The sequence below is a fragment of the Macaca fascicularis genome, chromosome 1 (genome assembly GCF_037993035.2).
Source record: "Macaca fascicularis isolate 582-1 chromosome 1, T2T-MFA8v1.1".
Lineage (NCBI taxonomy): Eukaryota > Metazoa > Chordata > Mammalia > Primates > Cercopithecidae > Macaca > Macaca fascicularis.
Genome location: NC_088375.1, coordinates 86589160 through 86602088, shown reverse-complemented (window position 1 = coordinate 86602088; position 12929 = coordinate 86589160).

Genomic DNA, 12929 nt, shown 5'->3' with positions numbered 1-12929 from the left:
GTAGGGGACGGCTACGCCTTTATCGCCAGACTCTAATGGCGGGTCTCTGGGCAGCTGCTCTCAAGCCCACTAATTTGGCTAAAGTATACTCTGTTCTGCAGGGAAAGACAGAGAGCCCAGCTACCTACTTAGAAAGGTTAATGGAAGCTTTTAGACAGTACACCCCCATAGACCCAGAGGCTCCAGGAAGTCAGGCAGCTGTTGTAATGTCTTTCGGAAATCAGGCAGCCCCAGACATTAAAGGGAAACTCTAGAAATTAGAAGACTTAGAGGATTGTGGACATACACCCAACTGTGCCAAACCCGTATACCCTCCTGAGTACCCCAAACCCTAAACATCAATGGTACACTGTTTTAGATTTGAAAGATGCTTTCTTCAGTTTGCCTTTAGCCCCTCAGAGCCAAAAGCTCTTCGCCTTCGAGTGAAATGACCCTGGAAGGGGCATAAGTGGCCAACTGACATGGACCAGGCTGCCGCAGGGATTCAAAAACTCTCCTACCCTGTTCGATGAGGCCCTCCATGAAGACCTGGGTGAGTACCGACGTAAACACCCTGAGGTAACTTTACTACAAAATGTTGATGACCTCCTGATTGCTGCTGAGACCCAAGAAGCTTGTATTCAAGGGACCAAGAGTCTCTTACAAGCTCTGGGAAATCTAGGCTACCGAGCCTCGGCAAAGAAAGCTCAAATCTGTAAGCCAGAAGTAACATATCTGGGGTACCTGCCAAAAAGAGGGCAGCGCTGGTTAACAGATGCCTGGAAGCAGACTGTTCTGCAGATTCCCAGGCCACAATCCACCCGACAAGTGAGGGAATTCCTGGGGTCGGCGGGATTTTATAGACTATGGATACCTGGGTTCGCAGAACTGGCTAAACCCTTGTATCAGGCAACACGGGGGCAGCAGCCATTTAATTGGACAGACGAAGCCGAGTCGGCTTTCCAACAGATCAAAACCACCCTACTCTCTGCGCCTGCACTAGGACTACCTGATGTCACCAAGCCCTTCCACTTATACATGGACCAGAGCAAAGGTGTCGCCAAGGCAGTAATAACTCAGAATTTAGGCCCCTGGTGGAGGCCAGTTGCCTACCTGTCAAAGAAGTTAGACCCAGTGGCTGCCAGGTGGCCCCCTTGTCTCCGAATGATTGTGGCCACAGCTCTGATGGTACAAGATGCTGATAAACTTGTCATGGGTCAAGAATTGGGGGTCATTACCCCACATGCCATCGAAGGTGTACTCAAACAGCCACCTAATCGATGGATAAGTAATGCCCGGCTCACCCACTACCAAGGACTACTACTAAATCCTATCAGGATAACCTTCCTGCCCCCAACGACCTTAAACCCTGCCTCGCTGCTGCCCAACCCGGACCTGGACATGCCGCTCCATGATTGCACCGAGATACTAGCTCAGGTGCACGGAGTTGGAGAGGACCTGCAGGACCGCCCACTCCCTGATGCTAACCTCGTCTGGTTCACTGATGGGAGCAGCTTCATGCATCAAGGCCAGAGGTACGCTGGAGCGGCAGTAACTTCAGAGACTGAGGTAATCTGGGTGGGACCCCTGCCCCCGGGGACATCGGCCCAGAAGGCCGAACTGATAGCGCTCACCCAAGCTCTTACCTTAGGGGCAGGGAAGAAGCTGACAGTATATACAGACAGCCGATATGCTTTTGCTACGGCGCACATACACGGGGCCATCTACAGGGAGCAAGGGTTACTAACAGCTAAAGGAAAAGAGATAAAAAAAAAAAAAAAAAACAAGCAAGAGATCCTAGCCCTGTTAACAGCGCTATGGAAGCCAGAAAAGTTAGCCATTGTGCATTGCCCAGGGCATCAGAAATCAACCACTCCAACTGCTCAAGGCAACTTTCTGGCAGGCCAAACTGCAAGAAATGTGGCAAAGGCTCCCAGCCAACTCCTTGTGCTCCAGCTCCCTGACCCGGGCCCCCGGGACTTGCCACATTTCCCTGATTATTCAGAACAAGATCTCCAGTGGATTGACAAGCTTCCCCTGAAACAGACCCAGAATAGGTGGTGGACTGATACTAATGACCAAACCATCCTACCAGAAAAATTAGGACAACAAGTGTTAGAACACATCCACCGAGCCACCCACCTGGGTGCTCGGCGGATGATAGACCTGATCAGACACTCTAAGCTCAAATTCAGACATACAGCCGAGATGGCCAGCAGCATCGTGGCAAGTTGCAAAGTCTGCCAGCTTAACAACGCCTACCCCCAGTCCCAGGCTGCAGTGGGAACAAGGCTTAGAGGAACCAGGCCCAGTATCTACTGGGAAGTAGATTTTACTGAAATAAAGCCAGGAAAGTATGGGTATCGGTACTTACTTGTCTTTGTAGATACTTTTTCAGGGTGGACTGAAGCATTTCCAACCAAAAGAGAAACTGCTCAGGTTATAGCAAAGAAAATTCTGGAAGATATCCTCCCCAGGTATGGCTTCCCCGTCCAGATAGGGTCAGATAATGGGCCAGCCTTCGTCGCTAAGGTAAGTCAGGATTTGGCTTCCATCCTTGGGGCAAATTGGAAATTACATTGTGCTTACAGGCCCCAGAGTTCAGGACAGGTAGAAAGGATGAATCGGACCTTAAAAGAGACCTTAACTAAATTGACTATGGAGACTGGTGCTAATTGGGTGGTCCTTCTCCCCTACGCTCTGTTCCGGGCCCGTAATACCCCTTACAGACTGGGCCTTACCCCTTACAAAATCATGTATGGCAGACCCCCACCCCTGGTTCCCAGTCTAAAAGATGATCTGCTCAAATCTGAAACAGAAAATGTCTCTGAACTCTTATTTTCCCTACAAGCCTTGCAGAAAATTCATCAAGAAATCTGGCCCAAGCTGAAGGAACTATATGAGACCAGTCCCCCACCGACACCCCATCTCCCAGCCAGGAGACTAGGTCCTGGTTAAGCGACACCGACAAGAGACCCTAGAACCCAGGTGAAAGGGACCACTCCAGGTACTCCTGACCACACCCACCACCCTGAAGGTAAAAGGCATCACGTCGTGGATCCACTACACCCACGTCAAGCCAGTGGACCCAACCTCCGACCTTCTAGGACCAATCACAGCAGCGGCTGAAGCACCGGCCACGTGGACTGTGGACAGAGCTAAGAACAACCCCTTAAAACTCACCCTGCGCCTGCAATATAGCTCACTGCAAACATGCAGTTAGGTAGTCTAGCCCTAACATTAGCCGCCCTAGTGGCCGCTGGGGAAAACACCAAACCAGCACCTAAACCCCAGTCAGGAAAAGTTTCCCTACTGTTTCTCAGGAACCAATTCCAGCCTCTGCAGCATCACTGCAGTGCCCCCTAATATCACCCTAAGGGCTCCGCCAGGCATATTCTTCTAGTGTAATGGGACATTATCTAAGGACCTATCTAGTCCCTCTGTTACCAACCTACTGTGTCTTCCTGTCCCATTAGTTCCCCGGTTGACTCTAATAACTGCTGGCGAGTTCCTAGGGTACACCGGTAACTGGACTAGTACTGCTATTCACCCAGTCCCTAGACCGAGACCTGCACGAGCCATATTTCTCCCCCTCATTGAAGGAATCTCCCTCACCGCATCCCTCATTGCGGCCGAGATGGCGGGGGGAAAGCCCTAGGTCACACCCTCATAGCAAGCAACAACTTGTGCCAACAATTTGCCGTGGCTATGAAGGAATCAGCTGAGTCCCTTGCCTCCCTTCAGCGGCAACTCACGTCCCTAGCCCAGGTAACCTTGCAGAACCAGAGGGCCCTAGACCTACTCACTGCTAAAAAAGGTGGTACATGTATGTTTCTGAAAGAGGACTGTTGTTTCTACATAAATGAATCAGGGCTTGTAGAAGACCGGGTCCAACAGTTATGCAAGTTAAGCACTGAAGTAAAAACACGGCAGTTTGCTTCAGCTGCAGACCAACGGTGGAATTCCTCTATGTTTTCTCTGTTAGCCCCCTTCCTTGGACCCCTGCTAAGTCTACTATTTCTGCTAACCATAGGACCTTGTGTTGTTAACAGAATTTTGCAGTTTGTCAGAGAAAGGTTTAACACCGTTCAGCTCATGGTCCTCAGAGCCCAATACCAACCTGTAAACGCTGAAACAGAGTCAGACTTATAAGACCCAAGATTGGCTCTAGAGTTACCTGAAAAGAAGGGGGAATGAAAGGAATGAGGCACATCCCCCATATATCTCCCAACTTCCTGAGCCCAGCACAAACACATTCCTCCATATTTCTTTCAAACTTCAGAAAAACATCACCTGGGAGATCTCCAATAAGGAATGCTAAATGTATAATGTTAACCAATTGTAATGCAATAACCGAGAGAACTACCTTGTTCCCTGTAACTTTACATATCCTGTTTACATCGGGCTATAAAAAGCAAGCACTCACATTGTTCGAGGCCCTCCTGTATGCTGTAGAATGGAGTGACCAAGTTCGAACTTGTAGTAAAGATCCTTGCCGCTTGGCTTTGACTCTGGACTCTAGTGGTCTTCTTTGGGGAACAAACGGTCTGGGCATAACAGCCCGACACAGCTTATCTTCCGAGATCAGATGAGATTGGGTGCCTTCCCGTTGGTATGGCAGTAGATGCCTCAGAGGCGCCTGGCTGCCCCAAGAGCCGGGCCCAGCCATGCCTGCCCACTTCCAGCCAGCACCAACAGCCCAGGGTCACCAGGCTGGGATCGGGACCCCTGAGCTGCTCGTCCATAGCCTTCCCCCAGCTCCTGAGCTCCCAAGCTTCCACCACATTTGGTCCGCTCAGAACAGGGTGTGCTCCGAGGAGTCAGGACCCAGGGCCCAGGGCCCACAATCCTGGGACCCTTTCCAGTCCTCCCCACTATCGTGGAAGTATTCTTTTGGATTCCTGGCCACTCAGTACCTCCTGAGAGATCCCCTCTTGCCCCACCCACCTGGAGCCGTCAGGGCTGGTCAAGGTCGAACAGCCGGCCCAGCCATGCATGGTCTTTTTCTCACAATGTCCCCTCCACAGTCACTTGTTCTGACAAAGACCCGGCAGTTGGGCAAGAAGGGGCGGCATGTTGGGGGTTGGGGGATGGCCCTGCTTTGCCCCGGCTGGCACTAGAACAGGTAGACTGATCCCCTGAGAGAGGGGCTGAGGCACACACACAGACACACACACAGAGACACACACACATGCACACACACAAAAACGGCTTGAAGTAGAGCAAGGAAGAGATGGATGGAGAGATTGAAACCGAGGGAGGGAGACAGACAGGCTTTCAGAGAGACAGGGGAGGGAGAGAGGGAAAGAGACAGACAGAGAAGCAGAGAAAGAGAGAGGGACAGAGAAAGAGAGAGAGTCAGAGAGACAGAGGGAAGGCGACAGAAGTAGCGTGAGGTGCAGGGGCAAACCCAGAAGTGAGAGGGGGAGGGAGCTAGAGAGCGAGGGTGACAGAGCATTACAGAGGGAGTGCCCTGCTCTGGTAGGCAGGTCCCTTTTGAGCAGGCCTGGATAGGGTGGAGGTGGCTTGGGCTGGGCCAGAACAGGGTGGCCGGGCCGTCCATGCAAGAGGAGCAAGCTTCTGTCTTGGATTAATTGTTTGCTTTGGAGGTGGGTTTTGTAGGTTCAATCCTTTGTTCCATCTCGTTATGCTCTCGGTGTGGAGCAGTGGGCCCCTTGATTTGCAGAGTGCACCCACCCTTTTGGCAGGAGCCATGGAGCCAGGCATGCCCATAGGTGAGGAGGCCTGGGTCTCTGGTGTGTCCTCAGGACTGGAGTTTACACGAAGTTGGTTACAATGGGATTCCAGGTGCATAAGGACTGTTTTCCTGGTGGCTGGCGATGCAATGTCCTTCCACCCGGTAAAGAAGCCCCTGCCTACAGGAGCAGAGGTGTTGGCAGGCGTATGTGGCACCTGCTGCCCCCAGTGTGGGGAAAAGAGAGATCAGCCTGTTACTGTGTCTATATAGAAAGAAGTAGACATAACAGACTCCATTTTGTTCTGTATTTGAGATGCTGTTAATCTGTGACCCTACCACCAACCTTGTCCTTGCAAGACACATGTGCTGTGGTGACTCAAGGTTTAAAGGATTTTGGGCTGTGTAGGATGTGTTTTGTTAAACAAGTGCCTGAAGGCAGCTTGCTGATTAAAAGTCTTCTCTTAATCTTAATTCTCAAGTACCCAGGGACATGTACACTGCCAAAGGTCGCAGGGACCTCTGCCTAGGAGAGCTAGGTATTGTCCAAGGTTTCTCCCCATGTGATAGTCTGAAATATGGCCTCATGTGATGGGAAAGACCTGATCATCCCCTAGCCTGACACCCGTGAAGGGTCTGTGCTGAGGAGGACCAGTACAAGAGGAAAGAAGGCCTCTTGGCCATTGTTGGCAGTTGAGATAGAGAAAAGCATCTGTCTCCTGCCTGTCCCTGGGCAATGGAACATCTCAGTGTAAAACCCGATTGTATGTTCTGTTTACTGAGAATGGAGAAAACCGCCTTAGGGCAAAAGGTGGGACTTGCTAAGGCAATGCTGCTCTTTATGCACTAAAAAGGTTTGTGAAGACGTTTGCATATGCATATCAAGGCATAGCACTTTTCCTTAAACTTATTCATGTCACACAGATCTTTATTCATATGCCTTACTGCTGACTTTCTCCCTATGATGATCCTATTATCCTTCCACTTCCCTTTTTTCTTTTTTTTTTTTTTTTTTTTTTTTTTTTTTTTGAGACGGAGTCTCGCTCTGTAGCCCAGGCTGGAGTGCAGTGGCCGGCTCTCAGCTCACTGCAAGCTCCGCCTCCTGGGTTCACGCCATTCTCCTGCCTCAGCCTCCCAGAGTACTTGGGACTACAGGCGCCCGCCACCTCGCCCGGCTAGTTTTTTGTATTTCTTAGTAGAGACGGGGTTTCACCGTGTTATCCAGGATGGTCTCGATCTCCTGACCTCGTGATCCACCCGTCTCGGCCTCCCAAAGTGCTGGGATTACAGGCTTGAGCCACCGCGCCCGGCCCACTTCCCTTTTTTCTAAGATGGTAAAGATAATTATCAATAAATACTAAGGGAATTCAGAGACCGGTGCCCGCGTGGGTCCTCCGTATGCTGAGCGCCGGTCCCCTGGGCCCACTTTTTCTTTCTCTATACTTTGTCTCTGTGTCTCATTTCTTTTCTTAAGTATGTCGTTCCACCTAATGAGAAACGCCCACAGGTGTGGAAGGGAAGGCCACCCCTTCATCTGGTGTCCAACGTGGGTACTTTTCTCTAAGGTGAAGGTATGCTTGAGCATGGTCATTGAGGACAAGTCGATGAGAGACTCCTGAGTACATCTACAGTCAGTCTTGCAGTAAGCTTATGCACTCAGAAGAACCTAGGGTAACAATGGGGGAAACTAAAAGTAAATATGCCTCTTATCACAGCTTTATTAAAATTCTCTTAAAAAGAGGGGGAGTTAAAGTCTCTACCAAATATCTAATTACGCTATTTCAAACAATAGAACAGTTTTGCCCATGGTTTCTAGAACAGGGAACTTTAGATCTAAAAGACTGAGACAAAATTGGCAAAGAATTAAAACAAGCAAGTAGGGAAGGTAAAATCATCCCACTTACAGTATGGAATTATTGGGTCATTATTAAAGTAGCTTTAGAACCGTTTCAAACAGAAGATAATGTTTCAGTTTCTGATATCCCTGAAAGCTGTGCAGTAGATTGTGAAAAAGAGGTAGGGGTAGAATCCCGGAAAGGAACAGAAAATTCACACTGTAAATGTGTAGCAGAGCCGGTAATGGCTCGGTCAATGCAAAATGTTGACGATAATCAATTACAGGAGGTGACATATCCTGAAACGTTAAAATTAGAAGAAAAAGGTCCAGAATTAGCAGAGCCATCAGAGTCTAAACCACGATGGCCAACTCCTCTTACAGCAGCTCAGATGCCTGTAACTTTACAACCTCAAATGCAGGTTAAACAAGTACAAACTCCAAAAGAAGATCAAATAGAAAAAGATAGAGTCTCTGTCATAGCAATGCCAATCCAAATACAGTGTCCACAATATCATCCGGTAGAAAATGAGACCCAGCCGCCAGTAGCCTATCAATACTGGCCACCAGCCAAACTTCAGTATCAGTTGCCCCCAGAAAATCTGTATGGACAGCCAGGAATGTTTCCAGTGCCACAGGGCAGGGTGCCATATCCTCAGCTGCCCACCATGAGACTTAATCCTACAGCACCACCTAGTACACAGGGTGTAGTGCATTACATAAAATTATTGATGAGGCAAGAAAACAAGGAAATATTGAGGCATGGCAATTCCCAGTAATATTAGAATGAAGACTACCTGGAGAAGGGGTCCATGATGGAGAGTCTGCCGTAGCTGAAGCCAGATATAAGTCCTTTTCTATAAAAATGCTAAAAGAAATGAAAGAGGGAGTAATACAGTATGGACCCAACTCTCCTTACATGAGAACATTATTAGATTCCTTTGCTCATGGACATAGACTCATTCCTTATGATTGGGAGATTCTGGCAAAATCATCAATCTTACCCTCGCAATTTTTACAATTTAAGACTTGGTGGATTGATGGGGCACAAGAACAGGTCCGAAGAAATAGGACTGCCAATCTTCCAATTAACATAGATGCAGATCAACTATTAGGAATAGGTCAAAATTGGAGCACTGCTAGCCAACAAGTAATAATGCCAAATGAGGCCATTGAGCAAATTAGGGCTATCTGCCTTAGGGCCTGGGAGAAAATCCAAGACCCAGGAACAACCTGCCCCTCCTTCAATACAATAAGACAAGACTCTAAAGAGCCCTACCCTGATTTTGTAGCAAGACTTCAAGATGCTGCTCAAAAGTCAATTACCGATGAGAATGCCCATAATGTCATAGTGGAGTTGATGGCATATGAAAACGCCAATCCTGATTGTCAATCAGCCATTAAGCCATTAAAAGGAAGGGTTCCGGCAGGATCAGATGTAATCTCAGAGTATGTTAAAGCCTGTGTTGGAATTGGAGGAGCTATGCATAAAGCTATGCTTATGACTCAAGCAATCATAGGAATTGCTTTAGGAGGACAAGTTAGAACATTCGGGGGAAAATGTTATAATTTTGGTCAAATTGGTCATCTAAAAAAGAATTGCCTAGTCTCAAATAAACAAAATGCAACTACTCAAGCTACTACAACAACAGATAAAGAGCCACCTGGCCTATGTCCAAGATGTAAAAAGGGAAAACATTGGAGTAATCAATGTCGTTCTAAATTTGATAAAAATGGGCAACCACTGTCAGGAAATGAGAGGAGGGGCCAGCCTCAGGCCCCGCAACAAACAGGCATTCCCAATTCAGCCTTTTGTTCCTCAGGGTTTTCAGGAACAACAACCCCCACTGTCACAAGTGTTTCAGGGAATAAGCCAGTTATCACAATACGGCAATTATCCCGTGCCACAAGCAGTAGATTTATGTACTATACAAGCAGTCTCTCTGCTTCCAGGGGAGCCTCCACGAAAAATCCCCACAGGGGTATAGGGCCCATTGCCTGAGGGGACTGTAGGACTAATCTTAGGAAGATCAAGTTTAAATCTAAAGGTAGTTCAAATTCATACTGGTGTGGTTGATTCATACTATAAAGGCGAAATTCAATTGGTTATTAGTTCCTCAATTCCTTGGAGTGCCATTCCAGGAGACAGGGTTGCTCAATTATTACTCCTACTTTATATTAAAGTTGGAAACAGTGAGATACAAAGAACGGGAGGGTTTGGAAGCACTTATCTGGCAGGAAAGGCTGCATATGGGGCAAGTCAGGTCTCTGAGAACAGACCTGTGTTTAAGGCCATTATTCAAGGAAAACAGTTTGAAGGGTTGGTAGACACTGGAGCAGATGTCTCTGTCGTTGCTTTAAATCAGTGGCCAAAAAATTGGCCTAAACAAAAAGTTGTTACAAGAATTGTCAGCATAGGCACAGCTTCAGAAGTGTGTCAAAGTACAATGATTTTACATTGTTTAGGGCCAGATAATCAAGAAAGTACTGTTCAGCCAATGATTACTTCAATTCCTGTTAATCTATGGGGTCGAGATTTGTTACAACAATGGGGTGCGGAAATCATTATGCCCGCTCCATTATACAGCCCCACGAGTCAAAAAATCATGACTAAGATAGGATATATACCAGGAAAGGGATTAGGAAAAATGAAAATGGCATTAAAGTCCCAATTGAGACTGAAAAAAATCAAGAAAGAAAAGGAATAGGGTATCCTTTTTAGGGGCGGCCACTGTAGAGCCTCCTAAACCCGTTCCATTAACTTGGAAAACGAAAAACTGGTATGGGTAAATCAGTGGCCACTACCAAAACAAAAACTGGAGGCTTTACATTTGTTAGCAAAGGAACAATTAGAAAAGGGACACATTGAGCCTTCATTCTCGCCCTGGAATTCTCCTGTATTTGTAATTCAGCCCATGGGACCTCTCCAACCTGGATTGCCCTCTACGGCCATGATTTCAAAAGACTGGCCTTTAATTATAAATGATCTAAAGGACTGCTTTTTTACCATTCCTCTGGCAGAGCAAGATTGTGAAAAATTTACCTTTACTATACCAGCCATAAATAATAAAGAACCAGCCACCAGGTTTCAGTGGAAAGTATTACCTCAGGGAATGCTTATAGTCCAACTATTTGTCAAACTTTCGTAGGTCAAGTCCTTCAACCAGTTAGAGACAAATTTTCAGATTGTTATATCATTCACTATATTGATGATATTTTATGTGCTACAGAAACAAGAGACAAATTAATTGACTGTTACACATTTCTGCAAGCAGAGGTTGCCAATGCAGGACTAACAATAGCATCTGATAAGATTCAAACCTCTACTCCTTTTCATTATTTAGGGATGTAGATAGAAAATAGAAAAATTAAGCCACAAAAAATAAAAATAAGAAAAGACACATTAAAAACATTAAATGACTTTCAGAAATTGTTAGGCAATATTAATTGGATTCGGCCAACTCTAGGCATTCCTACTTATGCCATGTCAAATTTGTTCTCTATCCTAAGAGGATATCCAGACTTAAATAGTAAAAGAATATTAACCCCAGAGGCAACAAAAGAAATTAAATTAGCTGAAGAAAAAATTCAGTCAGCGCAAATAAGCAGAATAGATTCCTTAGCCCCACTCCAACTTTTGATTTTTGCTACTGTACATTCTCCAACAGGCATCATTGTTCAAAATACTGATCTTGTGGAGTGGTCATTCCTTCCTCACAGTACAATTAAGACTTTTACATTATACTTGCATCAAATAGCTACATTAATTGGTCAGGCAAGATTACGAATAATAAAATTGTGTAGTAATGACCCAGACAAAATAGTTGTTCCTTTAACCAAGGAACAACTTAGACAAGCCTTTATCAATTCTGGTGCATGGCAGATTGGTCTTGCTGATTTTGTGAGAATTATTGATAATCATTACCCAAAAACAAAAGTCTTCCGGTTTTTAAAATTGACTACTTGGATTTTACCTAAAATTACCAGACATGAACCTTTAGAGAATGCTCTGACAGTATTTACTGATGGTTCCAGCAATGGAAAAGCAGCTTACATAGAGCCAAAAGAGCGAGTAATCAAAACTCAATATCAATCGGCTCAAAGGGCAAAGTTGGTTGCAGTCATTACAGTGTTACAAGATTTTAATCAACCTGTTAATATTATATCAGATTCTGCATATGTAGTACAGGCTACAAGGGATGTTGAGACAGCTCTAATTAAACATAGCATGGATGATCAGTTAAACCAGCTGTTCAATTTTTTACAACAAACTGTACGAAAAAGGAATTTCCCATTTTATATTACTCATATTCGAGCACACACTAATTTACCAGGACCTTTAACTAAAGCAAATGAACAATCTGACTTACTGGTATCCTCTGCATTCATAAAAGCACAAGAACTTCATGCTTTGACTCATGTAAATGCAGCAGGGTTAAAAAACAAATTTAATGTCACATGGAAACAGGCAAAAGATATTGTACAACATTGCTCCCAGTGTCAAGTACTACACCTGCCCACTCAAGAGGCAGGAGTTAATCCCAGAGGTCTGTGTTCTAATGCATTATTGCAAATGGATGTTACACATGTACCTTCATTTGGAAAATTATCATATCTTCATGTAACAGTTGATACTTATTCACATTTCATATGGGCAACCTGCCAGACAGGAGAAAGTACTTCCCATGTTAAAAAACATTTATCAGCTTGTTTTGCTGTAATGGGAGTTCCAGAAAAAATTAAAACTGACAATGGACCAGGATATTGTAGTAAAGCTTTCCAAAAATTCTTAAATCGGTGGAAAATTACACATACACAGGAATTCCTTATAATTCCCAAGGACAGGCCGTAGTTGAAAGAACTAATAGAACACTCAAAACTCAGTTAGTTAAACAAAAAGAAGGGGGAGACAGTAAGGAGTGTACCACTCCTCAGATGCAGCTTAATCTAGCACTAAATAATTTAATTTTTTTAAACATTTATAGAAATCAGACTACTACTTCTGCAGAACAACATCTTACTGGTAAAAAGAACAGTCCACATGAAGGAAAACTGATTTGGTGGAGAGACAACAAAAATAAGACATGGAAAATAGGGAAGGTGATAACCTGGGGAAGAGGTTTTGCTTTTGTTTCACCAGGAGAAAATCAGCTTCCTGTTTGGATACCCACTAAACATTTGAAGTTCTACAATGGAACCATTGGAGACGCAAAGAAAAGCACCTCCACAGAGATGGAAACACCACAATCGAGCACCATTGGCTCGCAAGATGAACCAAGTGGTGATATCAGAAGAACAGATGAAGTCGCCATGCACCAAAAAGGCAGAGCTGCCAACCTGGGCACAGTTAAAGAAGCTGACACTGCTAGCTGGAAAAAGCCTAGCTAGCACAAAGCTGACACAAACCCCAGGAAAAATGCT